Genomic DNA, 13,862 nt, shown 5'->3' with positions numbered 1-13,862 from the left:
CATAAAATCCTATAAAAATAAATATTAAATAGACATGCTTCTTCAGCCATCTACCAGCGCCAAGCGGTACTTAAGTACTAGTACTAATGTCGCAGGTAGATGGCTGAAGCAGTAGTTCATTCGAGTGCACTGTCTAGTGCCTTCCAGATAAATCTTGAAGGTTCTCGATACTTCGTTATTTTCATATAAATACAAGAGGATCTCATTTACACTCAGTCAGTCGAGAACAGTGTGATATTCGTGTATAAGCGCACGCAGGTTTGTCGTGTCAGCCATAGCCTATTGTGGTTTTATATTGCCAGACTTTTTTCATTAGTACGAGACATATTCAGTGGATAGTAACCATTACACAGCCACTTTGGATTCACCTTCCATCACTATGGCATCTACGAGTAAAATGCATAAATCAAGCGATTCTTGTCAGGTTTTTAATGAAAAGTGGACCAATTTGTACTTTTTTGTGCTGATCAACGATAAGCCAGTGAGTTTAATTTTTCATGAGTCAGTGTCAGTATTAGAAGAATACAATATAAAACAACACTATGAGGCAAAGCATGCGTCCAATTTTGATCACCTTCGAAGGCGGCTTCGTGTGGATAAAGTGAACCATCTCCAAATTGATTTAAAATGCCAGCAGGGTATGCTTAAAAGGCAGAGGGAAGAGAGGGAAGCATGCATCAAAGTAAGTTATGTAATAGCTGAAAAAATTGCTAAAAAATCAAAAGCCTTCTTGGACAGCGAGTTTGTGAAAGAGTGTCTCATCGCTGCTGGGGATATCTGTGCCAAATAATAAGGAAGTGTTTAAAAAAACCAAGTTTGTCTGGGGATAACTGTAGTACTACATGTCGAAGAACTTGCCAATGACATTGAAGGAACTTAAAAAAAACAGTCGTCTGAATTTATGTTATATTCACTTGCTTTAGATGAGAGCACAGAAGTGAAGGATATAGCACAACTGGCTATCTTTTCCCATGGCATTGATCAACAATTCAAAGTGACAGAAGAACTGCTAGCGCTTGTACCTATGAAGGGAATGACGACGAAAGGCACTGATATTCTTGAAGCCGCGAAGAAAACGCTCCAGCGTTTCGACCCCAGCTTAACTAACCTCGAGGGTGTATTAACTGATGGTGCTCCTGCTATGGTGCAAAAGAACGAAGGGTTTGTTGCGCTGCTACAAAATGAACCGGAACTAGAAGGAAAAGATTTCGTCCATTAACAGTTTAACAGTTTATTATCATTCCCATCATGTATACAAGATATTTATACTGTATTATACAATACAAATCAAGTTGTACAATTCAATGTACAGTATTATACAATTCAAGTTGTACACTTCAATGTATAGTACTATACAATACAATTCAAGTTGTGCAATTCAATGTACAATATTATATAATACAGTTCAAGTGTTACTATCATTTTCTGTTGGTAATTACACTTATTTTTGGCTATTTATTTTGTTACAGTTAATAAATGTTTCCTTATATATACAAATAGAGTAAAATACATTTCGGATACTTTTCGTAGTTTATAATAAGTTACTGGTTTTAGTGATAAAGTAAGTTAGTTTGTGTATTTATGTGTAACCAAGGGCCGTAGCCATACTGGTTACTAGAGAATTAAATTAGTTCGAAACAGTCACTGTGAGTCCAGTGACCGTATCTATGAGGGCTCGCCTTACACGGTTTGATTTGATGTACATATATATTAGTCTCCTAAGTGAATGAACTGGTTAGTATATTGGTACTTTAATTGGATATGGTATATGAGTTATAATGATCTCTAATACTATACGTTTAAAGTAATTGTCAACATTGTTTAGTCCCATGAGGTTGTCTCTCAATCTTTTTCTGAATGCATAAGCTGAGGTTATAGATTTGATTTCATTTGGGAGCTTATTGTAGCTGCTTGTCGCTAGGTATTTGAGGGATTTATGAAAAATTTCTTTGTTTGCCTTGGGTACTACTAGCATGTTCCGGCTGCAGCGTAATCCATAGTCTACATTATATACCAAGAAACTTTCAATGTTCCTTTTTACGTATAATAGACAAAAATAGAGATATAGTTTCTGTAGTGGTAGAATATTATGCATGACAAACAGATCGTTGGTTGAATGTGCAAAATAGTGGTTATGGCTCTAATTATTCTGTTTTGTATTCTTATTAATGGAAGCAGATTGTTGTAATAATCTCCATCCCAACAGGTGATGCCATATTGCAGTGAGGAATTTACCCAGGAATAGTATAAGCATCTTAAGAATGCTGCATTTACAAATTTTTTAACATAATATATTCTATTAATTATAAATCTAAACTTATTTGTTAAGAAAGTGGTGTGGGAATTCCACTTCATATTGCTATCGATATGGAGACCCAAATACTTGACTGATTTTGTTTTTTTGATTAAGCTACAGTTACAATTTAGGATGTCACTACATTTCCTTTCATGCCAATTTATGGTTATATCGTGGTCTAGCTTTTCTGTTAACGTGAAGTATATATATCTTGTTTTATCGGTATTACTGTTAAGTCCATTATTGCTAAACCATTTACTTATTTTTAACATATCACTATTAATCTGATTTTTTAGATCTTCAAGGGTTGTTTCGATGTATATTAATGTCGTGTTGTTGGCAAAGGATATCATTTTACCAAAAAGTTTGTATTTACATAAATCATTAACATATATTAAAAATAGGATGGGTCCTAGTACAGATCCTTGTGGGAAGCCGTATTTTATTATTTTTGTTGCGCTATTGAATGTGTCGTAGCTGGTATATTGTTTTCTATTATTCAGATAGGATCTGAACCAGTCATTAGCAATTCCTCTGATGCCATATTTGGACATTTTCAGTAGCAATAGGTCATGATGAACACAGTCAAATGCCTTAGATATATCATGAAAAAACGGCTGCTGTGTGCATTCCTTTATTTATTCCACTACAGACCATTTTATGAAACTCCGGTAGCTCTTTTTTGGTGTTGTATCCAGATCTAAACTCATATCGATTAGTCGCATAAAAGGATATTGTATTTAGATAGCTATTTAAGCATTTTTTATTAGAATTTCAATAACCTTTGAGACTGTGGATAGTATAGATATTGGTCTGTAATTTTTGATTTCATTTCTGTTACCTCCTTTAAATAACGGTACAACTGAAGCAGTCTTTAAGTGTTCTATAAACTTACCGTGTTCAAAGGATTTATTAATGATATTTGTAAAGAACTGCAATTTATATTTAATGATAATGTCAAGTTTTATAAGTGGAGGTTTCTGTGGTTTAGAAGTTCATAAGGCATATTCCGGTAATTGGACCACATTTTTTTTTTATTAAGCTAAGAGCACAATTAAGAAATAAAATTTATTTCTTTATACCTCTAATCAACTAAAATTCCAGACAGAATTTTAGTTGACCTGAGGCCACTGCAAACACGAAGGTCGACGTTACACAGGGGGTTTCCCGCCTGAGTGCACCGATCGATGAGGATGACGGGTGCAGAACATCAAGAGTCTCAGGGGATTACTACGTCATCGGAACCAAATAAATAGCAGTGTGCTACGTCGAGACGTGGCTTTTGGTTTTTTCCGTTCCTGGGTGAAGTTCCGTTTCTGGACAAGGAAGTCACACGGTGTTCCGACAGGAGAGTTTGGACTCATGACAGTATCAAAGTCATCGTAAGCTGAGGAGTTCTGCAGAAAGTATGATGTTTGGTAACGGCAACTGGGTTTCACTGGAATCGTGGGTGATGAATCGTTATCTCAATCGGAAACCTTCATTCAAGAAGCAAAGACCCGGAGAACAATGCAGCTAAAGCAAGTCGTATTAGGAGGAACCAGATGCCGAATGTCCAAGCTGTAGGAATTAATTTGTCGGCTGATAACAAGGAAGAAGTCTCACAATTTTCGAAAGGGATGTCCTAGTGCAGTGACGAGGTCTAGTGGGAATAAGAAGAGATAATCACTCGAATCAACCTAAGAGGACCAGGCTTTGTGAAAAGTAAGAACTTTACATTATTTAGGCAGAAATCAACTTAGATTGTGGCAGTGGTTTGAATTGATTAAATTGATTTAAAGTTAATGTTGCAGGAATTTAGGCCTTGAGCTAATATCTGAATTAATTAATTCTATGTAAGAAAAAGCCTAGCTCAAATTATTGTGAAACTGCTTGAGTTTATTAATGTAGAAATTCCTTAAGCTTGTTTTTATTATTTGATGACAATTGGGATGTATGTACAGTTAAGAAGGGGCGGGGGGTAAAATTCTAGACATGTGGTCCTAAATAGAAATGTTCAGATGGTTGTGGGATATTATTAACAAATTTTCCAAAATTTAAAATGAGAATATAACCAGTAAATCAGACAAAGAATTTGTTCTTGACGTCTTGCACACGTGATCCATACTATTTGCGGCCATAAGATAGAAGTAACATTGTTAACGATAAAAGCAACAAGGAGATGCAATTGGAAATCATAACAAATTAAGGTATAGATATTAAACAAAATTAAAGTAAGAGAACAAACACACAATATTTAACAATGGTGCAGCTGACAGGATTTAATTCACACATTTAATTGATCAGTATAGTAAATTAAAGTGAGCAAGTTTTGGATTGGAATCAGAGTTATCAAAAAAAAAAAAAAGAGCAAGTTTTGGATTGGAATCAGGCAGTTATCAAAAAAAAAGAAGGCGAAAATTTTTTTTTTTTTGATAACCCTGATTCCAATCTAAAACTTGCTCACTTTAATTCCCTATATCATACATTTTACAATGTATTATACATTGTAAAATGTATGATATTTTTAATTTATTATATTAAATCTTTATCAAATCCTTAAATCTTGTCGTCTGCTGTGCCTTTGTAAAATTCTATGTTATCTCATTTAAACTTATCTCCTTAACTTTGATTATACTCTTATCTTAAGGCAGCAAATATTAAAGCTCACAGAACAAAGAAATTGCCTCAGGCAGGAGCCAATCTCTTTTGTCTGATCTACCAATGTTTATTCTAAACAGAATTTTGGAAAATTTATTTGATTTCTAGCTGCGCCACCAAAATTCGTGGATACTAGATGAATTTCCCTCCAAAGAAGAACACAGTAAAACACACGGAACTTTCCTCTCTTATCTATCACTAAATCTAGCAACATATACTTTTCTTATCTACAGTCTTGGCAATCTAACTTTAGGACACACAGATTCGAATTAATGAGTAGTGCATTGGAAATAGAAATCAGGCAAGTTATTTAAACATGAAAACAATTTATTTATCATCAAAGAAATGTACAAAAGGTCAATACTAAATTCCAAGTAAATTAGCTTCTATGCTTCAATTAACAACTCATAACTACGTTTACATTTAGTCCCTCAAACTAAACAATTCTAGTAAGACCACGTCTATATTTTTACCCTTGGTAATACTTAGTTATACTCAGATCATTCTCACATAAATATTTGCAGGCTTAGGTAATAACTACAATATTAAACACACGATGTTTCACCTTAGATTTAAGCTAGGCTTTCTCTCACATATAACAAAACAATTCAAACATCAGCATTTAGCCTGAAATTCTCGAGTATCATATAAATCAATTCCGTTAAATTAAAAACTGTCACAATCTTGTCTCTAGCTAAAACAATGGAAAGATCTTACTTTGTACAGATGTCTGGTCTTTTCTGAATGATCCCTGAAATCACTTCCTTCTGTTACTGTCCGACTTTAGCACTGCACTCGAGTACCTTCTCCAGGATTTGCAAGATCTCCTCTGAACATCAGGAATTTGGCAGCATGAAAATCCGGTATCTAATTTCTTCTAAGGCAACTTAACTTAGTTGTGTCTCTCTTCTGGTATCTACTGTCTGGAATGCAGGTCTCCGATGGCGATTACGCATCATCTTCCATGATACGTAGCAAAACCCTGTTACCATAGCGTACATCATGCCTAGGTAGCTTCTCGACCCTCGTCGCCTCTCGCTTGACCACAGTAACTCAGCTCCGGAATGGACGCTCCCGTATCGACGTAGCAACCCTCTATTTATCTGGTTACAGTGACCTTGAGTTCGCTTACATTGTAGCCCCCTGGGTATTACGATGTTCTTCACCTGCCACCATTTTCAGTCGTTGCATTAGGGCGGGAATCCCCTGTGCAGTGTTGACCTTCGTGATGGTAGTTGCTCCAGGTCATAACTTAATACAATAATCTGTCTGGAATTATCGCTGACTAGAGGATTCTTTAGACACAATTTATCTTACACTTATTTTCCTTTGTTCTTTTACGATAACTTTTGGTGGTTACAATATCCAGTAATTCACAAATAATATTTCCAATTTACTAAACAAAAAATTTTACTATTATTTCACAAGTATTTTTAGTGGAATTTTGTTTACCAGTTAAATCGATATATAAAGTATTTTTGTATAAAATTCCTTCTATGCACGATTTTTTTTTTTTTTTTTTTTTTGACAATAAAACAGTTTCATGTTAAAAAAATGTTTAATTTTCTTGACCAAAAAGCTCTGGAAATACTTTTATTGGGATTATATTGATCAAGTGCATATAACAACAACTAAGTCTGTTGGCATCTTCAGGAAAGCATCTTCTATCCCATAGAGTGGGATAGAAGCACAATTCCTTACATGGAGGAGGACTTCCGCTCCCGAATTTTTAAGGAGCCCACAACAGTTGCCCGCTATATACAAAACCTTCACAGGAACCAAGGACTAATCTTGCCCGTGATCTGGAAGACCCTTATCAGATCCTTCAACTCGCCAGAACTGAATTATAGTGCCAACTATAGAACGTTCCTAAATAAGAAGAAGTGATATCATCCATGCTCTATGAATGTATTGTACGCGCTCTGTTCTTTGTTTAATATAATTGGAATCGGTTGATTATAGTTTTTAACAGTTTTTTACTTTTTAGTGCCGTACATCTTAGTTGGTATGCCGTACAACAGACTTAGTTGGTGAAACTAGTTGGTATAACTTAGTTGTTGTTATATGCACTTGATCAATATAATCCCTATAAAAGTATTTCCACAATAAAACAGTTTATTATACCGATTTTACTGGTAAACGAAATTCCACTAAAAGTACGTGTGAAATAGTAGTAAAATTTTTTATGTTTAGTAAATTGGAAAATATCATTTTGTGAATTACAGGATATTGTAACTGCCAAAAGTTATTGTAAAAGAACAAAGGAAAATGAGTGTAAGATAAATTGTGTCTAAAGAATCCTCTAGTCAGCGATAATTCCTGACAGATTATCGTATTACGTTATGACCTGGAGCAACTACCATCATGAAGGTCAACATTACACGGGGGTTTCCTGCCTTAATGCAACGACTGAAAATAGTGGCGGGTGCAGAACATCGTAATACCCAGGGGACTACAACGTAAGCGAACCCAAGGTCATCGGAACTAGATAAATAGAGGGTTGCTACGTCAATACTGGAGTGTTCTGGAGTTGAGTTCTTGTGATCAGGCGGTAGATGCCAGAAGAGACGCAACTAAGTTAAGTTGTCTTAGAAGAAATTAGATACCGGATTTTCATACCGCCAAATTCCTGATGTTCAGAGGAGATCTCACAAATCCCAGAGAAGGTACCTGAGTGCAGTGCTAAGTCGGACAGTAATAGAAGGAAGTGATTTCAGGGATCATTCAGAAAAGACTAGACATCTGTACAAAGTAAGATCTTTCCATTGTTTTAGCTAGAGACAAGATTGTGACGGTGTTTAATTTAAGGGAATTCTTTTATATGATACTTGAGGACTTTAGGCCATATGCTGATGTTTGAATTGTTTTGTTATATGTGAGAGAAAGCCTAGCTTAAATCTAAGGTGAAACATCGTGTGTTTAATATTGTAGCTATTATCTAAGCCTGCAAATATTTATGAGAATGATTTGAGTATAACTAAGTGTTACCAAAGGTAAAAATATAGATATGTCGTCTGACTAGAAATTGTTTATATCGAGGGACTAAATGTAAACATAGTTATGAGTTTTTAATTGAAGCATAGAAGCTAATTTACTTGGAATTTAGTATTGACCTTTTGTGCATTTCTTTGATGATAAATAAATTGTTTTCATGTTTAAATAACTTGCCTGATTTCTATTTTCAATGCACTACTCATTAATTCGAATCTGTGTGTCCTAAAGTTAGATTGCCAAGACTGTAGATAAGAAAAGTATATGTTGCTAGATTTAGTGATAGATAAGAGAGGAAAGTTCCGTGTGTTTTACTGTGTTTTTCTTCGGAGGGAAATTCATCTCCTATCCACGAATTTTGGTGGCGCAGCTAGAAATCAAATAAATTTTCCAAAATTCTGTTTAGAATACACATCGGTAGATCAGATAAAAGAGATTAGCTCTTGCCTGATGCGATTTCTTTGTTCTGTGAGCTTTAATATTTGCGGCCTTAAGATAAGAGTATAATCAAAGTTAAGGAGATTAGTTTAAATGAGATAACATAGAATTCAACGTAGATTTTACAAAGGCGCAGCAGACGAAAAGATTTAAGGATTTGATAAGAACTGAATTTGATAAAGATTTAATATAATAAATTAAAAATATCATAAATTTTACAATAGTTTGTAAAGTGGTTATTCATTTTGTTAAGGACATCGGTGATATCATTGCCCTCTGGGAATTCGCATGTTTTGTGCTACCTATTATCATATTAACCAACCTCCATTCTTTACTTTTATCATTATTACAAGAAAGAAATTTTGATAGAAGAAAATGTTCTTTTGCCTGTTTTATTTTTTCTTTTAGATGTTTAGCGAAATTTTTGTAGTCGTGTTCAAACATTAAATTGTAGGGATTTTTCCTGTGCTTATGATAGAGCTTCTCTTTTGTCCTTATCATTTTTTTTTGTTCATCTGTTATCCAGTGTGTGTGAACATCCTTTTTTGTAGTAACTCTTTTGTGATATTGCGATTTGCTGTCTGCATATTTAATCATTTTGATAAATTCCTCATATAACTGATTTATGTCTAATATGTCGGTTTGAGGCAGCTGATGATATTTTATGTAGTTCTCAATTTTATTGTAATTGGTGCCTATTTCAAATTTTTTATGACTATCTGCACAGCATATGTCAACGCTATTAGGTAAAGTTAGTTTCAACAGTATCGAATGGTGATCTGTTATTTTGCTAAAGTAGATTGCAGAGGATACCTCATAGGCCATTCTGTTTCTTATGAATATGTGATCATTGCAACTTACTGAGTTGTTCGCTTCTCTCGTATTGCCATCAATGTAAGCAAGAAACCCATGAGTAGATAATAAACTGATTACCACTGTTTAATCCACCAGGAGAATTTGTGCACGAAAACTATTGGATTTGAGAATGTCATGAAAATTATTGTGACTGTCGTCAACGTTATTAGGGCAAGAGGATTGAATCAATGTCATTTCCAAGAGTGCAAAGCGGATCACGGCGATGTGGTTTATTATAGTGATGTGTGTTGGTTGAGCAGAGGGAAGGTTCTTAAAAGAGTCTTTGACTTAAGGAGTGAAATACAGCAGTTCATGCAAACCAAGGGGAATCCGATTGTGGAATTTAACGATATGAAGTGGATGACAGACTTTGCCTTTGTGACCGACATCTCATTGCATATGAATGACCTAAATACACGGCTACAATCCAAAGATCAACTGGTGCACACTCTGTTTGATCACATCAAAGCTTTTATGGCCAAGCTCAATCTTTGGGAGGCACAACTTGCAAAAAAAGACTTAACTCATTTTCAGCTTCTCACGGAGTCCAGCTGTTCGTCTCTTGATGAATATGCTACAAAATTAGCCATGTTGCAAAGTAAGTTCGAAGAGAGATTTAGTGGTTTTTGTAACCAACAGTCTTGTTTAGATTTATTTTCAATGCCATTCAGTGTCAGTGCTGCCGAAATGCCAGGCTCAGGTACAAATGGAGCTGCTTGAACTCCAAAACAACTCTTCTTTGAGAAAAAAATGATTCAATGTGCCTTTGCTTACATTTTACAAACACTACATTTCTGATGAATCATTCCCTAATCTTCGCCGGCATGCTTTAAAGATGTTTGCTTTGTTAGGAAGCGCATACTTTGTGAGCAGTTCTTCTCCAGAATGAAGCGTGTGAAGTCCAAGACAAGAACTCAGATTACCGGCCAACATCTCGAGAATATCCTGCAAATAGCGACTTCCACCATTGATGCCAACAAAGTGCACATCTTCAAAGCATGTATACTTTGCTGAAGGATACATTTTTTTAAAGTAATTTAGTGAAGAAAACATTCATTTTTTACAATGTCAAGGAAAAACATTGCCAAGTTGCCCATTGACATTGTAAAAAATCAATGTTTTCTTCATTAAATTATCTATTTTCAAGTATTGATTGTATTCGTATCGTGAACTCAACTCCTACGTACACTCTTAAAGCTGAGTTTGTTTATTTTTATAGGATTTTATGTGAAGTATCAAATGCACAGCATTCCTTGTGAATCTGGAAAGCATCGTACAATTCTAAATACTGCAGTATAGCTTAGTGGCCCGTGGGCTTCATTGAAATTTTTAATGCTGCCCGCACTGTCTGAAAGGTTGAAGACCCCTATATTAAATTAAGCAGTTGAAATTCTGAGTAGTACTAGAAAGAAAAGTGAAAATTATGGTGGGCGATTTGGTTGAAGAATCACTTTATCTTCCTGTTTGATGACCATGTTTTAAGAATTGCAAAAATACTTGAGTAATCAAGGCACTGATCTTGCATTAGATGATGAAATTCATTTTCCACGTAGGGTGAGAGTGATAATTTAGTTTTGACTTGGAAAGCAACACTACATGCATGAACATTGACTAAGAAAGAACATATGTGGAACTGTAAGGCAGGTGATAATAATAAACTGAACAGGAAGCTTAAGACATGCCTGTGCAGGAAAAACAACGCAGTCAAGGAATCTACAATGCATGGGAAATAGTTGCATAGTGTTTGAAGGGAGAAAAAATAATGCATTCACAGAATTGTTATTTTTATTATTTGGTAACCTCCATGGAGTCAACAGATTCATTGTGGGAAGCTCACTCAACTAGTAACATGTCTATCATAATGAGCTTTGAAGTTATTTTGCGGCATTGCCGCTGCAAAGACATATCTTCCCTAGTTGGAGGAAATGCCAACTTAACCTCTAGGTGGTAGATGTCTGTCATCATTAGGTGAAATACCATCACCTTGCTTATTAGAGACCTGAAGTGGCTGCAGCCATGTTTTGTTGCAAGAGCCAGGTTTCTGCTTTCTGTCCCCCCCCCTCCCACTCTTTCCACATACAGTGAGAGTGATACCCTCAAATACATACCAATCTAACTTGAACACAAACAAGGCATCTGGTCCTGATAATATCCCATCTATTGTGTTAAAAATTATGCCCCAGAACTAATATCTATCCTGTACCGCCTCTTCATTTTATCCTATTCAGCTGGCATCTACCTGACAACATGGAAACAGGTCCACATCCAGCCTATCCCAAAGAAAGGTGATAAAAGTCAACCAACGAACTACTATCCAACTAATCAGTGACCAGCAGTATGGATTCAGTCACCCGCAATCTACAACTGATCATGCTTTCACCACCTGCCTATGGACTCAAACCATGGAGAAATTTGGAGAAACTCATGGTTGCCCTCGACATTTCAAAGGCATTTGATTGGGTTTGGTACAGGGACCTACTCACCAAACTGTCATCTTATGGTCTGTAACTGAGTCGCCATATTTCTCACTGGATGCTCACTATGTGTCATGGTGGGCAGGTTACGCTCTTTAGATTTCCCCATCAATGCAGAAGTATCCCAGAGTTGTGTTCTTTCACCCACTCTCTTCCTCTTGCATATAAATGACCTGCACTTACAGACTTCTAATCCTATCCATAGTTTTGCTTATACTCCATTCCTTTTCATTCAACAAACCTGTTAGTGTTCAAGTATTAGAATCTTCAAGATCTACCAGGAACCTGAACTCGGATGTCCTAGCTATATCCTAGTTGGGCAAGGACAACTTTGTAAACTTCAATGCCACCAAAACTCATTTCTGTCTGATCTCTTGCAAGAAAGAGCTTGCATCACTCTCCCTTACTTTCAGTAATATTGCAATATCCAAACACAATCAGATTTCTCTCCTTGGACTGACTTGCACCTTCAATCTTTCCTGCCACAACCATATTTCAACTATAGCTTCTGCAGCCGTCAAAAAACTTGGTCTACTTTTTCACACGACTACTTCATAGCTGTTAACTCTATACAAAACCCAAATCTGCCCAGCCATGGAATTTGCTCCCATATTTGGGGTGGTGCTCCAAAATCCTCTCTAAGATTGCTCAATTCTATCCAGAAGAGAGCAGTTCGGCTAATTAATGATCCCTCCCTCCCTCTCTATCTCTCTCTCATAGACATTCATTTTCTGCCTTGTGCCTCTTCTACAGATACTTTCATGGACAGTGCTTTGTTGAATTGGCCACTATTATTCCTCCACAATCATTAATACAAGTTGCTGCTAACCAACAGTCCATCGTAAAACTCATTCTAAACCCGTTTACAGTCCATCTTAAAACTCATCAAGCCAACTTCATTGCTTCCTCTATTATTCCATCTACTTCTGTCCTTTGGAACAGTCTTCCCCACTCTGCATTCCCCAGAGATTACAACCAAGATCACAAAATGTGAATAGACTCCTCCTTTCTTCTATTCCTGTTGTCCACACACACACACACACGGCACTAGTATGTAGGTCTTGTGACCTTTCATGTGTGGTCCAGATATATATAAATTTACACTACCTGCACTCACAACACACTCAGGCAATGCATTAGACTAACTAACAACTCTCCCTGAAAAAAATATACTCCTTACACCCTTCTTCACCACATTTTTATACAATTTCCAGGGACGACCTCTCATTCATCCATCTTAACATCTACTCTCTTTTTTTAAGAGAATAAATTGCATAGGAGTTTAATGGATGAATAAAACTTCAAAGCAAGAGCCATATAAAACGTTTTGGATCCAGTATTGTGGGAAGAGCAATGATGATGATATCCTGGCGGAGCATAAGGAGTATGCTAGAATATAACAGCATTGTTGAGAAAGGCATAATCAGATTATAAAGAGAAATTAGCAACAACAGACCAAGCTTATCAGAGATTTTTATTGCTAGGTAGTAAGTAAAAGGAATAATGACCATGGAAGAATAACTGTAGTGAATCTAGATGGTAGGAAACTGTCATGTCCATTACAAATTAAATGAATTTAAAAAAAAATTAAATGAAAACTAAGTTATTAGGTTTTCATTTAATTAAGATTTACATTCCAGACTGACCTATTACTTCTTTGGATGCTGAGGGAGAACTGGATAAAAGAATGGAGAAGGTGAGTTAGAGATAGAACTATTGCAAAGTTTGCATATACATGTTTCCTAATGAGTGGAATGAGAGTAAGGCATTTCTATTATATAGGATAGTGAGGACTAATGTAACAAATTAGAAACCAAAAAATCTTTAGTCCACATGCTGTGCTTATGTGCCATAGGGTTGATGAGATACAAGTTTTGCAACTTTGTGTGTGTCTGATAAAAAAATAAAAATAAAATAAAATAATGATAATAAATAAATAAATAAAAATTATATGATTAGCAATTGAATATATCATCATAGAATAGATCTCTTTTGTACAACTTGTCTTGTTTTCTACATCTCTAGATATAATGTCTAGTTTGGATAGATTTTCAGTAAACTGTAAAATTAAGTTTGTCAATAGGTGCATGGAATGGATAACCAGCATGTTAGATAAATACAGTGTTACATCGTCGCTCTGCACTTGTTATATTTTTATATTATTCTAT

General features: G+C 35.6%; 1 protein-coding gene across 1 annotated transcript in view; it reads left to right on the top strand.

Moving 5' to 3' along the window:
• Positions 1-13,862, top strand: part of MED4 (mediator complex subunit 4) — a 94,845-nt gene that overhangs the window by 5,835 nt on the left and 75,148 nt on the right. The window lies entirely within an intron of this gene.

Source organism: Typopeltis vanoorti, chromosome 21 (assembly GCF_054136105.1).
Source record: "Typopeltis vanoorti isolate ZY-2024b chromosome 21, IOZ_Tvanoo_1.0, whole genome shotgun sequence".
Classification (NCBI taxonomy): Eukaryota; Metazoa; Arthropoda; class Arachnida; order Uropygi; family Thelyphonidae; genus Typopeltis; species Typopeltis vanoorti.
Note: the sequence above shows the minus strand (reverse complement) of the source record. Positions and strands in the feature narration are given on the sequence as shown.